Source organism: Lissotriton vulgaris, chromosome 4_1, assembly GCF_964263255.1.
Source record: "Lissotriton vulgaris chromosome 4_1, aLisVul1.2, whole genome shotgun sequence".
In the NCBI taxonomy this organism is placed as follows: domain Eukaryota; kingdom Metazoa; phylum Chordata; class Amphibia; order Caudata; family Salamandridae; genus Lissotriton; species Lissotriton vulgaris.
In genome coordinates, this window is record NC_141691.1 from 1,295,799,125 (window position 1) to 1,295,819,823 (window position 20,699).

Sequence of the window (20,699 nt, forward strand, 5' to 3'; positions counted from 1 at the left end):
GTATATTTTATCTTTCTTTTGATTAAACTGTCTTTTTTGTCTCTACATTTCTACTTTTGGTATTTAGTAAGTCCATTGATGGTATATAGAGTTTTCCATAGGCTGATATTATACTATCATAGTATCAATGTTAATACATCAGCTGAATAGAGCTGGAGTCGTAGGAGCCTTTTCTATTTTGTATAGAAGTGGCATGCCTCTTGTTCTGTTGGAGTTGTGTTGGACATCTTTAGTTTGAATGGAACATAGGAGCTGTCAGCAGGGGAGGCAGGGAAGAGCATGAGGGCAGGAGATTTTCCTGCTTAGGGTAAGAGTATGTTATGATCTTGCTGTCTTGGAGCTGCATTGTACATTATCACGTTAAGGGTAATAGATGAGCTCCTAGTATGTTGGGCAGGAAAGAGTTGGAGGATAGGAGCCTCTCCTGCTGTAGGTTGAAGTCTGCTAGGCTTGTTGGTATGTTGGTGCTGCGCTCGACACTTGGGTCTAGTGCAACATAAGAGCTTTCAGCAGGGATGGACGGGAAGTGCTGGAATGTAGGAGCTTTTTCTGTGTTGGATGGAGCTGTCAGCAGTGGTGGTAGGGGGAGGTGGCATCTCACACTGCTGTGTTGACAACACAGCAGTTGTCAGCAGAGCGGTGTGGGGGGGGTGCATGGAAGTTCTGGAGGATAAGAGCCTTCCTTCTTTGGTTGCAGTCTGCTCAATAAGACATCAAATATACAAGAATACTGTGTGAGTACTCTTGTTGTATGTATATATACATAAAATTGTTCCACAAAGCTCATAGAATTGCAACATGCCCCTTCAATTGTTTGCTACTGTGAGTTAGAAAGTGTCTCCTCAGGTAGGAGTTTTCCCCATAAGTTAATATTGCTATTTTTATACATATAATGAAAGGAAAGTTATAGGGATTGATATGGAGATGGGAGTTAACAGAAACAAAATATAGCAAAAAGTACAATAAGACTAGCCTAAGGTAATAAGCTGTTGATGGAGTACTTGATGTATTTTACATCTTAGCTATTGTGGATCATGTAGTAATTACTTGTTTCAGATATTATTGTACAATTTTATTTGTTGTACAAGTATGTATTTAAAACAAGTAAATGCTGTTTGTTAAGTTGTATCTTTGGGTAGAAGTCTGCTTAATAAAATACGAAATAGCCATGCAAACTGTGTAGTACTTATGTTGTTATATAGGTACAATAAATTCGTTCACAAAGCTCATACAATTGCAACTTGTCCCATGGAATTGTTACAGTTACTGTAAGTTAGAAAGTGTCTCTTCAGCTAGTACTTTGCTTTATAAGCTAATATTGCCTCTTTTACACATATACTGAAAGAGAACTTTAAGGGAAGCAATGGAGATTGGAGTTTATAGGAACAAAATAGAGCCGGATGTATAATAAGGCCAGCAATAGGTGATAAGCTGTCAATGGTGTACTTGATATATTTTATATCTTAGCTATTGTAGAACATGTAGTAATTACTTGTTTCAGATATTATTGTACAATCTTATTTGTTGTACAAGTATCTATTTGAAACAAGTAAATACTGTTTGTATTGTGTGTTGTTATTTTTCGGATTTCTGTAACACATATAAAATTATTTACTTACTTTATAATAGTAGCTGATTGTTGCTTTGGAGGGTATAATTAACATAATAAAATAGTCCCAAATAAAATTTTGTGAGAAAATTATTGCATATTAATTACTTGTTGCAGATAGCATTGTACACTTTCTTTTTTGTACAAGTAGTTATGTGAAACAAGTAAATTATTTGCAAGTAAGTTGCATAGGTTATAGAATTTTTCTGTTTTTTGTAATGTATATAGAGAATTTACTTACCTTGTATTAATGGATAATAATTGTCTCACATATTTTTATATCTTTATGTACTGTTCAATCTAAATATTGGCATGCTAGCAATAGTAATATCATAAAACAGTACCTTTTATATTATTATATGAAAATTATAAGTTGTAAAACTTGTATACATATAAACATTGCATTTTATTCGTAATGAAAACAATTACTTATAATTGTACAATTGCAAACTCTTTTTAGTATAATGAGGTACTAATGTGAATAGTTGCATGCAAAATAATAATAAAATAATGCTTACTTCTGTTATTGTTTTGACACACTCAGGAGTGTCTTTACAGCAGCACCTCGAACAGCTTTTATCGGAGATACTGGTGGGGCTGGCGGTTGCAGGATGCATTCCGCTTCCTGGATAATACCTGCTGAAATTGTAAGGGGTGGCATTCTTGCTATTTTCGTTTGCTTTGTCAACAACAAAATATCATTTTTGAAAATGTAATTGCGAATAAGTAATCCATTTTGTTCTTTTGTTTGCATATAGTAATCCTCATTATAACATGTTGCTTTTATAGTACTACTTTCATCAGCTAATGCCATATGATACAAAACTTTATTTTCGTGTTTTGAATTTCGATAATAAGTTTTGGGTGAACATTTGATGATGTTGACTCGTAGCGCTTTCTGGTATGGCTTGGAATCAAATTGATTGGTGCTCTTTAATTCTTCAATGGAAATCATCTGTAAAATAATATGTAAATATTAATAATCAATAATGTTATTTTTGCAAAGACAGTACTTTCATAGGGTGACATTCTCAAACAGTACATTAAATAGCTATCCATATTGGTTTATGATCACTGTAATATGATTCTAATGTTCCGTAATTTGTAGGATGTGCATTTGTAAAAATGTAATCTAGTAAAGAGTTGTAATCTGTTGTAGGTGTGTTAATTTTCTGCTCACAATTAAAATTTGTTTTCATGTAGTTTTGTAGTAATTTGCTACTGTATGTTGTTTGTTGTAGGTCAATGTTAAAATCACCCATTATGATGTATTTATGATGTGGATATGCATTTAATGTCGAATTTAAAATTGCTAGTAATGTTTGTATTGCAACTTTTGGTGGTTTGTATATAATGACTATTAAGTATTGTGTATTGTTAATTATTTGTGTGAATTGTAAAATGTCAATTTGTTCTTCTGTTGTAAAAATTGGATTGACAACATGTTGTTTGTTGTAATATATAGCTATTCCATGTTTTGTGTGTATGTTGTAAAATTTGTCAAATAATAAACAATTGTAATGATCAATATTATATGTTTCGTTAGGTGTTTTGTGTGTTATATTTATTTCAGTTAAACATAACACGTCTGCATTTAATATATTAGTATCAGATTTCATTGCTTTGAAATGTTTTTGTAGTGATCTTATGTTATGTGCTATTAGTGTGAATTTTTTGTTGTATTGATGTATTTGTGGCATTGAAATTTGTAATAACATATTTGTTCTCATTCGAAACATTTCTTCGTGCACTTTAAAGTGTGTTAATATTTTATCTTCTTTGAAGTTTTTAATATATATGTTACTTAAAGACTTTGCTCTGCTAATTGCTACAAAATGTAAGTGGTGTGTTTTGCTATTACCGAAATGTATATATAATGGTTCTATTGTCTGACCTTGAGTTCTATGTATAGTACGTGCAGATGATTGTCGTAATGGAAACTGTTTTCGTACTATTGTTATTAATTTTTTGCTATATTGAAAATTACGAGAAATCGGTAATATTGGTGTCCAAGTTTTAGAAATGTTTATTTTGTAAAGGTGTTTATTTTGTTGCCTTGTTTGTGTGCCTATTTTTTGATTGTCAAAATGCATCCAAACAATGATTGGGATATTATTTGTAGTTTCAACATATTCAATTATACCTGTTGCACCATTAGTTAAACCATCATTCACATTAATATTAGAAGTTACATCATAACATAATTTAATTGCAATATGTAATATTTTTGCCAATGACATAGTTTGATTTGTATTAGTAGGTAATTTTTCTAAAATTGCTTCTTTTACTTCTGGACTTAAGTCTCCTGGTACTGTATCTATAGCTATTGTAGTATACATTGGATAGTGTTTGATATGTTGCATCAAAACATTATGATTTATTTCATTAACTTCATTGTTAGTAAACATTATATATGGTATAGACTGTAGTATACTTGAATCTGGTTCTATTTCACGCGATTTCAACTTTTGAATATCATCAATTGTTTGCTCACCAATTCTTAGTCTATTTAGCAGTTGTGCAAATGGCATATCATTTATTTGCCTAATTATTTTGGTAAGTTCAAATATTTGGAAATGTGTTTGCCATAAGTTAGTACTTAATGGTCCATACATATTTTTGGAGTTTTCAAATATATATGTATCAAAAACTGGTTTCAATTGGTAAAAGTCGCCAATGGCTAATATTGATATACCTCCAAATGGTTCATTAGATGCCTTTATTTCTTGCAATCTATTGTGTATAAAATTAAACATATTTGTGCCAACCATTGATATTTCATCTATTATCAGAACTTTTAAATGCATTAATTTACATTGTAGTGCACTTCTATTTTCATGTGTTAATTGCTTATATGTTAATGCTTGTGAGATTGGAATTTTAAATATACTATGTAAAGTTTGACCATTTATATTATGTGCAGCTTGTCCTGTTGGTGCTGTCAATAATACATAAATGTTATCAGGATTTTCTCCTGCTTTTGTATTATAGTATCGGACTAAAGTTTGATATAGTGCAGTAATTACATAACTTTTGCCTACTCCTGCACCACCAGTACAAAAAGTAAAAAAAGATGTTGTTTTTGTTTTTATCCAGTTTAAGTGATGGTAAACAAAACTTAGTTGTTCCATTGTTAAATCTTGCATAATATTACTGTACTCCTCTTGTGGTAGTATATTGTTTACTAATAAGTCTTCTTCTGCAATTGTTCTACTTCCTAAATCTAATGCTAGATCATATTGTGTATCTGATTGATATGCATGTGTTGTTGTTACTTGATTATCTATAACTGTTGATCGTGTAGGTGATACTGGTGATGTGTCCATTTCTTCATTATTATGTGTTTCTTCAGTATTAATTATTGTATCTTCTTTATTATATAATTTATAGTTACTATCTACTTCTATTTGTACTTGTAGGTATCTTTCATAGTATGTACTTTTTGGCGAAATTATATCGTTTTCTATTCTCCAAGGGTAGTATAGCATTAGAAGTTCTCTGTAATAATTTTCTGTGTCGTTTATTTTATTGAAACGTCTATATCTTATTATTTTTTTTTCTACGCTCACTGTACATTTGGCTGTGTTTGTTACTTATTAATTCATCTATTTGAACTTCTTCTTCATCTGAACTATAAAAGTTAGTTTCTAAAAGTAAGTCATCATAAGTATTTTTTTTTCTGTGTGTTTATTTTCTGTTTAGTATTATAGTTTGATGCATAATCAGCTAAAGTACATTGTTCTAATGTTATTGGCCGTTTGCTGTACTTGTTAATAACATTGTCAAATTGTATTTTTGTTGATGTTTCTGGTAACATATTTATTGTATTAATGTCTTTCATTAAATATGTACGCTGCTCTGGCATACTTGTATTAATAAATACAAATGATCTTGAACTTTTCATTAAGGGTATTTGCAATATAGGGTAAGCAGCTTCTTGTGCACTAATTTCTGTACAATTTAGAAATGTATTACCTATGTACTTTAATTGCTCTTTCATGTTTACATTATGGCCAACTTCTTTTGCAGCTTGTGCTAATATTTTACTTAAGCCACGCTGAGATTTACTAATATATGATACAATATATACAGCACAAGCATATGCATCTAAAACATACTGTATATCTATGTTAGCTTGCCATGCTCTTAAAATTACTTTATTGTAATTATTAATAAAACATTCAGCTGGTGTTCTTTTTAAAAATATAGTAGTTTTAGTTATTTGTGATTGTATGCATGTTATATATTGTTCTTCTGTTATTTGAATGTGCTGTAAAAATTCTTCATATGTGTAATTTGCAAATTGTTCTGTATTCATTGTAGCATGAATAATATCTATGTGTTCCTTAAACATATTGTTAGTGTTTTCTAATAGTAATGGCTTTAATATCATTGTGCATGCCATTGGATATCTTGGAAATTGATATTTACATGTTCTTTTATGTTTTATGCGGCAATTTTTTTGTATGACCATGTTTTTGTAATGTAAGTAAATTGTTTAAAGGTGTCTCTTCTGTCTTTGTACATGTTATGTGCTTATTTATAAAATGTATAACTTTGTCATCTTTGTGTATGTTATATTGTGGTGCCTTATCAATCCAAAGTAATGCATGTATATGTGGTGATCCTCTCTGTTGAAATTCAACTCTGTAAAAATAATCTATTACTTTACCTACTGGGTTTGATTTATGAAGTAAAATACAATTGAATAATTTTCTAACTTGATAATCAAAGTGTCGTGCACATGTTATTGGGTCTTGCTGTATTAGACTGCATTTTGTTTCCCATGCCATACTTTTGAATTCATCTCTTGTACATTCTTTTCTTTTTTTTATTCGTAATAGTATATTAATCAGATGGTACCATTTTGTTTCTGCTGCTGATAATGTTAGAAAAAAAGTTGGGATTCCCAATTGCCTTATCGTTGCAAATAAATCTTTTTTTACAATTTTCCCAATATGGGGGAGAACTTCGTATTGTTTTTAATATTTTGTAACCTTCATTGTATTGTAGTATGCTGTCTAAGTTATCTTTTATATCTTTCACTGTGATAACTTTACCATTAGTAAAATACTTTCTAAGTGATATAAAAATGTTGTCTTGTATTTGTTTAATATGCAATCTTTTTAACTTGAAAAACAGATTTGTTACATTATTAGCCACTCTTTTGTCAAAACTTCGTAATTCCTATATACATATAGTACTATAATGTACTGGTACATGTCTATTTTCATTAGCTGTTCTACGTTTTCCACAAAAAAAAGTTGGAAATGCTAAGTATTCCGAATCTTTGTCCTCATATAATCCACGTGGAGTATTATGTTCAGCAGGAGCTAAACTTAATACATTAATGTTATCTGTTGGAATAGTTTCATTTGTTAATAATGTATCTAAATTACCTACAGGTAGTTCATCTGTACTACTTGAAGTATTGTTAGTTTCAGACATATTTGTATCATTTGTTTCCTGATTTGGTGTATATTGCCAATCTGAGTTTATAGTTATACCATATTCTTTAAATAATTCACTATTGCAAGCTAAATATACAGCTGCATTTTTTACTTTATTAGGTCTTACATTTTCATAATGTGTGTATGATTTATAACGTAATTTTCTTTTTAATTTTATAGGAATTGTCATATTATCACTTATTTGTCTTGGCAACATTGTAATCGTGGTCATAACATCAGCTGGTACATTAACAACAGCACCTGTTAATGCTTTTTGAAATCCACGTGGCAATGTTCTAATTTGCAAAAAAGGTATTCTAGGAGATATTAATCTCTCTTCTAAATTATGTAAATATAATTCAGATGGTATATTAGGGAAACTCATTCCATTGTAAACAGAACATGGTGGAATTTTGTTTTTAATTATATAGTGATAGCATGTTTCACATATATAATTAGTTTGATATTCACTAATGTTACATAATAGAAATGTTTTCTGGTTTGCGATATAACTAATATTTTTTACTGTCTGCTTATGCCACATTTGATTACAAATAGTGCATATATATTCTGGACCATATTGTATTTCATTATGAAAAGCTTCTATTATATCTGATATTGTTAACATATTTGCATCTTTATTTGGTATTGCATTTTTATTACTATTATTAACTGAGATATTTTCTTTTGTAGTGCTATCCTGAAATGTTATTTTATGCATATTATTACTATTTTTTTCAAGTACTATACTATTCTCACTGTTACTATTTATTTGTATTTCATTTGTATATCTTTTATTTCCCATATTTTGTTTAGTAACTGTAGGTTTAATAGATATTTGTGAAGTAGATATTTCTTTATTTGTATTTTTGTTTACTTCTGTAACTTTTTTTGTCATTACTGCAGATTGATAGGTGGTAGGTGAAGAAGCTAATTGTGTGCTATAGTGTATTAGCATTTGTTTCTTATCTTCAACATCTTTTTTTAAAGTTAATCTTTTTTGTGTTTTTTTAAAAGAAGACTTAAGAATTTTAGTCACTGTTAAAGGTATTACTTTTATTAATAGTAATTCTTCATTAATGACGAGCATATTTTTACATATAGTCATTATATACTGCATTAAATTTGTATATGTTTTTATTTCTATACTGTTTGAAATGTAGTCAGTTGTATATTTATGACTACTTTTTGATGTTTGTGAGTAATAAATGCAATAGGTATCATGTTTTTTAATAATAATTATTACAAGTGTATGTAAAAATATTATATTACAATAATGTCTAGCTAAAGCATTTGTTATAGTTAAGTATATGTTTTTTTGTACTGTATTATTTTTTACTATGCTATAGAACTGCTCTTTTTGCATTTTAATCCGATATATTGTATTATCATACTCAATATAAGTAGGTATATTTTCAAAGTGTATGTTTTGTTTCTTATAGAAAGTTGTCATATCTTCATACATTTTTTTGCCAAGGTGCATTATATTACGCATATCTTGTGCAGTCCATTTTGTTGGATCTGTGTTTTGACTATAAATAATAGCAAATACAAGATTGCAAATGTATGTGTTATCTATTTTCATCTCTTGCAATTGTGTATTTATTAAATTACAGTTAACTTCTATTACTATGTTACTATTGTCATTTTGACAATTAATAGTATTTATATCATGTGATTCCAATTTATGCATAGTACCTTGTAATAATTCTTTTTTATTCAATTTCATTTTATTACTCTTTTTGAGTTTTTGATTACTATTATCTGTTATTAAAGTTGCTTTTAAGGTCTTTTTAATAATTGTATGTTTTTTAATGTTTTTTTTAAGTACTTTCCTGTTACATTTTTTTAGCAATTTGCAATTCTTCTGTTATTGGTACATTTGTTGTAGCTTCATTAATATGTGTCTGCTGATCTACATTTTTTTGCTCAATAATTTCTGTTTCTAACAAAGCACTAATTTTAGCTGTTTTAGCAGTTGTAGAATTAATTTTGTCTGTGTTACACCTTTTTTTTTTCAAAGTCTCTTTTGTAACATATTCAGGTGCTGCATGTATTAATGCACTTTTAATTTGTGTGTGTGTTATAGTACTAGTCTGTTTAGATTGTAAATTAGATGATGTTGCTTTCTTAAGTATGCCACTATTGTTATTTTCCTGCTCTAAAATGTTTGCATCATGTACTAATAGTGTATTTTCATCCTTTCCAATTTTATGTACTTTTCGTAATGCTTGTTTAAAAGATTTTTCTTTTATTTTTATAACATCTATAGGTGTTAATTCAAATTGTATATCTACAGCATTACCTGGTTTTATAAAACTTGCTAAAGTACAAATATGATGCATTACATCTTGAAAACTTTTTTGATGATTACTACACATGTGCCATTTGTATGTGGCATCCCATTATAATCTTGACTATGTGAATCAAAAATAAAGTATGTATTTTCATTTTTAAATATAGAAATTACATATACATCCATGCATATTAATACTCCAGAATGTGTTATTGATATATTTAATGCTTCTTGAATGTCTGGATATGACAAATCAAAACGTTCAAATATATTACCATAGTATGGCTGGCAAAGATGAATTGAATATATATTATTTTCATGCATTACATATTTCGGTAGTTCATCAGGATGCATAAATTCTTGTTTATTAATCTGATGCATATGTAAATATAATGCATTTCCAAGATCCATTATATAATGCAAATCTTGTGCATCCCATATGTTTGCCTGTTTATTGTAATTGTGAATTATGGCAAATAGACTATTTGGTAAGCATTGTCTACCTCTAGAAGTTTGTGAAAATTTGTCATGTGCTTGATTGTAGTGAGCTTGTATGTTACTATACATCATGTTGTCTTTTGTAAAAGTCTAGTCAAAGATTTATATGTTATTTTGTCACGTGTTTTTTGTTAATGTATTTGTATATGTAATTCGCTACTATAACAGTATAGTTATGCATACATGACTAATACTTTTATTTTATTTTATGAAAAAGTAATTTCTTACTAGTAATGTTTTGATGAACTATTGTAACATACTATGAGAAGCAACTTTAATAATGCATGCATTCAATGCAATTAGTTAAACTTGAACTAAGTATATTACCTTGTTGTTAGCTTCTTCTTTCAAGATGAACCTGTAAAAACAAAATAATGTACATTTTATTTTTGTATTTATGCATACTTTTTATATTGTGCATTCCAATAGAGATAGCAATATATAATCGAATTGTAAGATAGTATAATAAATATGCATGTTACTTTAAGACATTGAAAGGCCATTTATGTTTTATATATTGCTTATTATATGTTGCAAGTATTTAAACAGTTTTATTATATAAGCTATAGCATATTTAGCAAAGTTATATACAAGATGTTATATAACGACATGGTTTTAATATTTTTTTTAAATTAAAGAATTCAATTTGTCATTGGCCAGTAATGCTTGTTACATAATACATGTATAATACATAGTACAGAATAGTGGATGTAGAGTGCAGAGTAGTGAGCACACAATAATTAGTACTGAGGCCATTGTGCAGAGTAGTGATGGTAGAGTGCAAAGTAATTAGTGAAGAATGCAGAGTAGTGAGTGCATAGTGCTGAATAGTGAGTGCAGAGTGCATAGTAGTGAGGGCAGTACTATTTTGTGAGCACAGTGCTGAGTAGTGAGTGTAGAGTGCATAGTAGGAATGGCAGAGTGTAGCGTAGTCAGGGCCGACGGCAGAGTACTGAATGCAACGTAGTTAGTAGTGAGTGCAGAGTTGTGAGTGTAGACTAGTGAGTGCAGAATAGTGATTGCAGAGTGCTCAGTTGTGATAACAGTACTACTTTGTAGGAAGGCTTCAGAGTAGTAAATGCATACTGCATATTAATGGATGCAGAGTTGTAAGCATATAGTAGTGAGTGCAGAGTAGTGATAGCAGAGTGTAGACTATTAAGGGCAAAATGCAAATTAGTGAATGCACAGTGCAGAGTAGTGAGGGCAAAGTGCATAGTAGTGAGGACAGAGTGCATAGTAGTTAGAGCAGAGTGTAAAGTATTTATGTCAGAGTACAGAGTAGTGAATGCATAGTGCAGAGTAATGTATGCATAGTGCATAGTAGTGAGGGCAGAGTGCAGAGTAATAAGGGCAAAGTGCAGAGTAGTAAGTATATACTGCAGAGTAGTGAATGTAAATAACATAGTTGTGAGCGCACAGTGAATAGTTGTTAGGGCATTGTACAGAGTAGTGAAAGCAGAGTGCAGAGTAGTGAGGGCAGAGCGCAGAGTATGAGTACAGAATGTAGAGTAGAGAATGCAGTGTAATTAGCAGTGAATGCAGAGTAGTGAGTGCAGAGTAGTGAGTGCAGAATAATGAGTGCAGAATAATGAGTGCATAGTGCTTTGTAGTGATGAAAGTACTACTTTGTAGGCAGGGTACAGAGTAGTAACTGCAGAGTGCATATTAGTGGGTGCAGAGTACTAAGTGCAGAGTAGTGAGTGCAAAGTAGTGAGTGTAGAATAGTAAATGCAGATTAGTGAGTGTAGAGTGCAGAGTAGTAAGTGCAGAGCGCAGAGTAGTGAGTGCAGAGTGCAGAGTAGTGAGTGCAGAGTGCAGAGTAGTTAATGAATAATGCATAGTAGTGAGGCTAGAATGCAGAGTATTGAGGGTAGAGAGCAGAGTAGTTAGGGAAGATTGCAGAATATGAGTGCATGAGAATGGCCTGACGAGTAATATTGCTTTCCTCGAACTGTTTCCCATCTTGGTGGCCTTGAGAACATGGCCTGATGGTTTCAAGGATCACTCTGTCATATTTTGGTCTGACAATATGACCGTGGTCGAGTGCATCAATAGTCAGGCAGCACGTTGTAAACTGATCTTAAGACTGCTTAAAGAAATTGTTTTACTGTGTATGCAGTTGAACGTGCTATTCAGAGCAAAACACGTTCCAGGGGTGTTGAATCAGGCGGCTGACGCACTGTCTCGTTTTCAAATGCAGGCTTTTTCGGGTTTCCTTCCCTCAGCGGACCCGGAGCCGGCACCATTTCCCGAAGCTCTCTGGTCTCTCGGTGCCCCGAACTTCGTCACCTCGTGGGAGAAAGTCTAGCACCAAGGACGAGGAAGGCATACGAAGGGGCGTTTAGGGCCTATTTAGCCTTTTTGGGGACTGTTAGAGAGCGACTTTGGGGTCACGAGGAATGGGTAGTGAATTTCCTGTTGTCCTTACGTAGGGCTGGGAAATCGGTGGCTACGGCCCAGAGGCATCGTGCTGCCATTTCCTTTGTTGCCAGAGCACATGCTATCCAAGACCCTACAGCGTCTTTCGTTGTGCAGAAAGCGCTGCGTGGGTGGCAACGCCTGGAGGGTCGCAGAGTGGATTTAAGGCGCCCGATAGGTTTGGATAGATTGTCCCAGTTGTTGGCTACATTACCTGCCACATGTTCATCTCAGTTTGAGGCGGTGCTGTTCCGAGCCGCTTTTACGCTAGCATTTCACGGGGCAATGCGGGTAAGCGAACTAGTTGCGAGGAACAAACTGGATGTGGCGGGGGGTTTGTGCCAGGAACACGTTCAGATCAGGGGAGAAACAATGACTGTCTCCTTTGTAAGGTCCAAGACGGACCAGGAGGGGTTGGGTGACTGCGTCATCATACGCAGGATTCCTGGGTCCTCCATATGTCCGGTAAAGTGTTTAGAGGATTACCTAGCACGAAGGGTGGCATCATGGGGGGGGACTTTGTTAAGACACGCGGACGCCACCCCACTGACGAAATTTCAGTTTCAGCGGGTGCTTGCGATGTCAATTGCCGCTGCGGGCTTGAACCCGGGCGATTTTGGGACCCATTCCTTTCGGATAGGGGCTGCTACGGAAGCTACAGCCAGGGGTCTTAATGTTGAACAAGTGAAACGAGTGGGGCGTTGGTCCTCCAATTGTTATAAAAGATACGTGCGGTTGCACATGTTGTGAAGCTGTAATTATGTACCCTGTACTCACGCTTCTTGTTTTTGTTTGGTTTCAGTTACGCAAGCCTACGAGGCGGAGCGGACTACGCAGTCGACCCTACACCGGGCCAGCGGTCAGACATCACCGGCTGTGAAAAAGGAGGTGTGGGTCGTGGGCCACTCATACGTGAGGCGTGCCGCAGACGTATTCAAAGCAGGTGACTTGGTTCACGTAGCTGGGGAATACGGGTACAGGATGTCCTTCCACGGAAGGGGCGGTCTCTGTATTGACCAGTTTCAAGCATTCTTTGAGGATTTGTTAGGGCGGACAAGGTCACCGCCGTCTATAGTTATAGTACATGTTGGGGGCAATGATTTGGTCACCATCGGTAGACGACTACTCCTGGAGGCAATGCTTTCCACTGTAAGTTGGTTGGCAAGGAGAGTTCCGGGGTGTACGATTGCATGGTCCCATTTGATTCCACGAAAGGTGTGGCGGGGGGCTATCTCTATACCTGCTTTGAATCATTCCGTTAGAAAGCTTAACAATAAAGTGAGTAGGTTGTTCCGTTCCAGGACATTGCATTCTATTTCCCATGGCTGTATTAATGATGACAGGATGTATTCGGGGGATGGTGTGCATTTGTCTTGGGTGGGGAATGAGTTATTCTTAGGAGACTTCTTAGCATGGTTAAAATCTTTGAAGCATGACCTTTAGGTAGGAGTTTTTGTGGGGAGTCCGGATAGCCGGTCAACTATCCGGCCTTGTGGCGGTAAGGTCATGATCGGTGAGCACTAATTGGAAGATCCCTATGAGTGGGCGTCACCCAACACGGATGGGAGCGCTCGGGGGAGGTGGCCTTTGGCCCCTCAACGGGGAGGCGGTCCCTTCTAAGGATGGGTCGCCGAAAGGAGAGGAAAGGCGGTCAAGGCCCCTTCCTGTGTAGGAGGGGGTACAGCCCCCTCCTGGGGAATTTCCCGGGGCCAGGGACATCTGCGACGGCAGATGCGGTAAGTTGTGTGGGGTTGGGGGGAGGTCTACGATACCTTCTAGATACCTCACACGAGTTCGAACAACCTTTAAATGGCGTCGAGTTGATAAGTGCCCCCGTCAAGACAAGGGAAATTGTAGTAGTTGCACATGAGTACGCCTCAGTGCGGTCGCCCCTCCCAAGTGGGGGGGGTATGTCTGGTTAGGGATCTTGACACCGGTTACGACCTTGCCGTTGGCCCTTAAACGTTAGGATGTACAATTTCAATATTTCAAGTAAATGTTTTGTAGGATGTTAGATCGGCTAGGAGAACCTCTGTATTAGAGAATCTGTTAAAGTTAGCCAAACATCGCAATGTGGTATGAAATTGTACATTAATGTTTAACCGTTTTAATTTTTTGTTTTAATAAATACGGCCGGGAGGGTCACTCCCTCCCACTTCCAAAAACTTCAAGAACTGTTTCCGGTTTCCCTCATTTGGGGATTGTGTTGAGAGGGGGTGGCGGGTATCTCAGCCATATGGAAAGGGGCGACCACTCGGTCCCCCCGAACGTATGGCAGAGTGCCTCGATCCCCCCGGGAAGCCATTTTTTGGGCAGGAGGCGCGTCTCGGCTGGTATGCCCGAAGCGGCGTAGCCGGGGCGCGCTTTTTCCCGCCCTTGAGTGGGCTGGCCTAGACACTGATGCCGCCGGCCACGCCCTCGGGGCAGGCAGGGGCGGGTTTACGCCCGCCCTGAAGATGGATAAAAGGAGACGCAAGACCAGAAGACATCCTCTTGTTCCTGTGCTCTGAAGCTGCACCTCCTCGCTGCACGTGAGCTCGAGACGGAACGAAGAGCCAATTTTGACCCACCCACCAGCCCCTGAGGACAGCTAGTTTGTTTTAATAAAGTTGATCAGTTATTCTATTTCGTTTTCAGGTTGTGTTGGTGTTATGTTAATATTTAGTGTGTAATAAAGATTGGTGTTATTTTCAGGTTGTGTGATTAAAGAATTTCGGATTTAAGGTCCATTTAGTACAGGTTGTTTCGGTCATAGTGGCCAATGTAGTTTCATTTAAGTAGCATTTGTCGTATTTATTTCAGTCAGGCGGTAGGCGGTAAGGTCATGATCGGTGAGCACTAATTGGAAGATCCCTATGAGTGGGCGTCACCCAACACGGATGGGAGCGCTCGGGGGAGGTGGCCTTTGGCCCCTCAACGGGGAGGCGGTCCCTTCTAAGGATGGGTCGCCGAAAGGAGAGGAAAGGCGGTCAAGGCCCCTTCCTGTGTAGGAGGGGGTACAGCCCCCTCCTGGGGAATTTCCCGGGGCCAGGGACATCTGCGACGGCAGATGCGGTAAGTTGTGTGGGGTTGGGGGGAGGTCTACGATACCTTCTAGATACCTCACACGAGTTCGAACGACCTTTAAATGGCGTCGAGTTGATAAGTGCCCCCGTCAAGACAAGGGAAATTGTAGTAGTTGCACGTGAGTACGCCTCAGTGCGGTCGCCCCTCCCAAGTGGGGGGGGTATGTCTGGTTAGGGATCTTGACACCGGTTACGACCTTGCCGTTGGCCCTTAAACGTTAGGATGTACAATTTCAATATTTCAAGTAAATGTTTTGTAGGATGTTAGATCGGCTAGGAGAACCTCTGTATTAGAGAATCTGTTAAAGTTAGCCAAACATCGCAATGTGGTATGAAATTGTACATTAATGTTTAACCGTTTTAATTTTTTGTTTTAATAAATACGGCCGGGAGGGTCACTCCCTCCCACTTCCAAAAACTTCAAGAACTGTTTCCGGTTTCCCTCATTTGGGGATTGTGTTGAGAGGGGGTGGCGGGTATCTCAGCCATATGCAAAGTAGTGAGCGCAAAGTGCAGAGTAGTGAGGGCAGATTGCAGAGTAATGAGTATAGACTCGTCTATACAGTGCAGAGTAGTAAGTGCATCGTGCAGAGTAGTGAGGGCAAATTAAAGACGGCAGAGTGCAGAGTAGTGGGTGCAAGGTGCATAGTAGTGAAGGTAGAATGCAGAGTAGTGAAAGCAGAGTGTGGAGTATTTATGGCATAGTGCAAAATAGTGAATGCATAGTGCGGAGAATTAGTTCAGAGTGCATAGCAAAAGAGTGCATAGTAGATAGGGCAGCATTACTTTGTGGGCAGAGTGTTTAGTAGTGAATGCAGAGTGCAAAGTAGTGAGTGCAGAGTAGTGAGTGCAGTCTTGTGAGTGTAGAGTACTGAGTGCAGTGTAGTGATTGCAGAGCAGTAATGTAAAGTACTGAGTGGTAAGTGCAAAGTAGTGAGTGCAGAGTAGTGAATGTAGAGTGCATAGTTAGAGTAGTGAGTATATAGTGCAAAGCAGTGAGTGCAGTGTGGATAGCAGTGAGTGAACAGTGCATACTAGTGAGGACAGCGTGCAGAGTAGTGAGAGTAGAGTGTGGAATAATGTATGCAAATTGCAGAGTATTAGTGCAAAGCGTAAAGTAGTGAGTGCAAAGTAGGTAGTAGTGAGTGCAGAGTAGTGAGTGCAGAGTAGTGAGTGCAGTCTTGTGAGTGCAGAGTATTATATGCAGTGTACTGATTGCAGAGCAGTAATGTAAGTACTAAGTAGTAAGTGCATAGTAGTGAGTGCAGAGTAGTGAGTGTAGAGTGCATAATATAGAGTAGTGAGTATAGAGTGCATAGCAGTGACTGCAGTGTGGAAAATAGTGAGTAAACAGTGCATAGTAGTGAGGACAGAGTGCAGAGTAATAAGGGTAGAGTGCAGAGTAATAAGTGCAAATTGCAGAGTATGAGTGCAGAGCATACAGTAGTGAGGGCAAATTAGTGAGTGCAGTACAGTGAGTGCAGAGTGGTGAGTGCAGAATGTAAAGTAGTGAGTGTAGAGTGCAGAGTAGTGAGTGAACAGTGCATAGTAGTGAGGGCAAAGTGCAGAGTAGTGAATGTAGAGTGTATAGTAATAAGTGTGAAGCAGTAAATGCAGAGTGCACAGTAGTTACTGCACAGTGTATAGTAGTGAGAGCACTACTACACTGTGGGCAGAGTGCAGAGTAATGAATGCAGAGTGCATAGTACTGAGTACAGAGTACTGAGTGCACAATAGTGACTGCAGTGTAGTGAGTGCAGAGTAGTAAGTGAAAGTAGTGAATAGTAAGTGCAAAGTAGTACGTGCATAATGGTGAATGCAGATTTGTGAGTGTAATGTAGTGAGTGTAGAGTAGTGAGTGCATACTTCAGAGTACTGAGCATAGAGTGCAGACTAGTGAATGTGAAGTGCAGAGTAGTGAGGGTAGAATGCAGAGTGGTGAGTGCAAAATGTAGAGTAGTGGAAGCAGACTGCAGAGTAATGAGCATAGAGTGCAGAGTAGTAAGTACAGAGTGTAAAGCAGTGAGGGCAAAATGCAAATTAGTAAGGCAGGGTGCAAAGTAGTAAGGCAAAGGGCATAGCAGTAATGGTATAGTGCATAGTAGGGATAGCAGAGTGTAGAGTATTTAGGGCAGAGTGCAGAGCAGTGAATGCATAGTGCAGAGTAACGAGTGCAGAGTGTAGAGCAGCAAATACAGAGTGCAGAGTAGTGAGTGCAGATAGTGATTGCAGAGTAGTAAGTGCAGAGTAGTGAGTGCATAGTGCAGAGTAGTGAGTGCACCGTGCATAGTAGTGAGTGCAGAGTGGATAATAGTTAGTGCAGAGTTCAGAGGGCAGTATAAATCGTGTATATATCGTGCAGTATAAACAGTGAGTGCACTATAAATTGTAGTTAGTGAACAGTGCATAGTAGTGAGGACCGTAGACAGAGTAGTGATAGTAGGGTGCAGAGTATTGTGTGCAAATTCCAGAGTCTGAGTGCAAAGCATACAGTAGTGAGTGCAAAGTAGTGAGTAGTCAGTACAGAATAGTGAGTGCAGAGTAGTAAGTGCAGTGTTGTGAGTGCAGAATACTGAGTCCAGTGTAGTGATTGCAGAGCAGTAATGTAAAGTACTGAGTGGTAAGTGCACAGTAGTGAGTGCAGAGTATTGAGTGTAGAGTGCATAATATAGAGTAGTGAGTATAAAGTGGATAGCAGTGAGTGCAGTGTGGAGAGTAGTGAGTAAACAGTGCATAGTAGTGAGGACAGAGTGCACAGTAATGAGGACAGAGTATCAGTAAAGAGCGTAGAGTAGTGTATGCAAATAAATGAGTAGTGAGTGCAGATTGGTGAGTGCAGATTGGTGAGTGCAGTGTAGTGAGTGCAGAATAGTAAGTGCAGAATGTAGAGTAGTGAATGCAAAGTGCATAGTAGTGAGTGCAGAGTGCAGATTATTCAGTGAACAATGCATAGCAGTGAAAGCAAAGTGGAGAGTAGTGAGGGTAGAGTGCAGAGTAATAAGTGTAGAGCAGTGAATGCAGAGTGCACAGTAGTGACTGCACAGTGTATAGTAGTGAGAGCACTACTACACTGTAGGCAGAGTGCAGAGTAATGAATGCAGAGTGCATAGTATTGAGTACAGAGTACTGAGTGCACAATAGTGACTGCAGTGTAGTGAGTACACAGTAGTAAATCAAAGTTGTGAATAGTGAGTGCAAAGTAGTGAGTGCATAATGGTGAGTACAGATTTGTGAGTGCAGATTAGTGAGTGAAGAGTATAGAGTATTGAGTGCATACTACAAAGTAGTGAATGTAAAGTGCAGAGTACTGAGTGCAGTATAGTGAATGCATCATACTGAGTACTTAGTGCAGAGTAGTGAATGCAGAGTAAGAAGTGTATAGTAGTAATGAGTGTATAGTAGTGAGTGCGGAGTGCATAGTAGTTAGTGCATAGTAATGAGTGTACAATAATGCGTGTAGAGTACTGAATGTAGTATAGTGAATGTCGAATAGTAAGTGTAGAGTAACAAGTAGTAAGTGCAGAGTAATAAATGCAGTATAGTAAATGCAGTGTAATTAATGTTGAGTAGCTTTATTATGTGCATCTAGCTGAAGGCTGCAATTACGTTGAATTCAAGTGAGGTAGATTTGTTAGTGGTTGATGCCTTTGCTGCTGAGATAGTAGTTTCAAAGAGAAAATTTGTAGTGCAAATGCAAAGTGCTGTTTGCAAAAGCAGAATGACAGTTAGCAGTTGCTAGTAAATATTATTATTTACAATGCTGTTATTTGTAAATCAAAAAAAAGGAGCCTTAATGCATGCCTAATGCTTCTTTCAAATTTTTGACATTATATGGGGAGTCAGCAGTGTATGAAATCGCCAAAACAAATAAGTACATAATTTTGAAAAATAAGTACTACCATCACGCTTTACTTAGTGTATCTGCAATGTACATATAGCATTTATATTTGATATACATTAAATAACGCCCAGAAAAACATTATGATGTTAATAAATGTCATAATATATTGTTAAGCAGTCATTAGACTAGCAGAAGAAATGCACGTGGTATACAGTGAAATGGAAAGCTGATTATCCAAAGCACTTTATGTTGAATAGATAAACTAAACATAAATTATTTCCTAACCTGCTCAATTTATAAAACGCATCTGTCACGTTTGAACACATGCAAGACTAATATTTGACATACACTAAATAATAGCTTGTAAAAAACCTCTATGTTGATAAATGTTACATTACATTGCTAAGCAGTTATTAGGCTCGCACAAGAGGTGCATGTGGCATACAGTGAAATGGAAAACTGATTACCCAAAGCACTATTTCCTAACTTGCTCAATTTATAAAAGGCATGTGTTACCTTTGAACCATGCTAATGACTGACATTTCATCAAATATTATAATAGCACTATTTGTTATTCAATGTAAAATATTTTTTAACACAAAGTGAATATCGAAAATATAACATGGACTGAGAAAAAAGGAACTGTTTACGTAGGGTTTGTTTCTAGGCATGAAACAGTTAATACTTTTGTTTGAACGTGAGGATAGGGGCTTAGTAAGGACCAATAAGAATGCAGTATTGGTAAGAAGGGAGGTAATTGAAACATTGTTGTATGTATGAGGCACATGCTGTTTGGAAGGGATTGCAGAGGGTGTTCGAATGATAGCAAAGCTGACTTAATAAGGTAATTTATAATTAATTGCAAACAGTAGCAAAAATAAAGTTATAACAAATAAGAAAATAGCAATGTTTTATAATTTTACAAAGATGTTCCCATGTTTACGATAATTGTTTGAATTAAAAGTAAATGAGTTTGTATGTTATACAGTTTGCTGCATATCACGAGCAAGTCTATATGAAGTGAATATTAGGCTTAGCATGTTATTTAATATGGCATAGTTTTAAAAAAAGTGTCGTACGAAATCTAATTTGTAATTTAACCACTGCTTGTATAACGAAAAGTAATATTATGTCTATTCAAAAATAGAATGATATTTAATTGTAATAATACCAGAAGCTCAAAATGGCGGCCGATAGTTGTATATACATGAATGCTGCAAACGTTACTCCGCATGCGTTTAAATAGAAATGATCTAGCAGCATTATTTTTATTGAAAACAATAACATTAAACGTAAAATGGCAGTCGAAAGTAAATGGTACATGAATGCTGCAAACTTTACTGCGCAAATAGGAACGCGATATTTCAATTTCAGCATGATTTTTTTAGCGCGCGCGAACAGCAAGACTTTTTCGGGGGCAGTACATTAAATAGTGTTTGGCAAAAGCTGATTTTGCAAATAACTGCTGGCTAATATATTAACAATACGCTAGCGCTAATATAAAAGCAGCATTGAATAA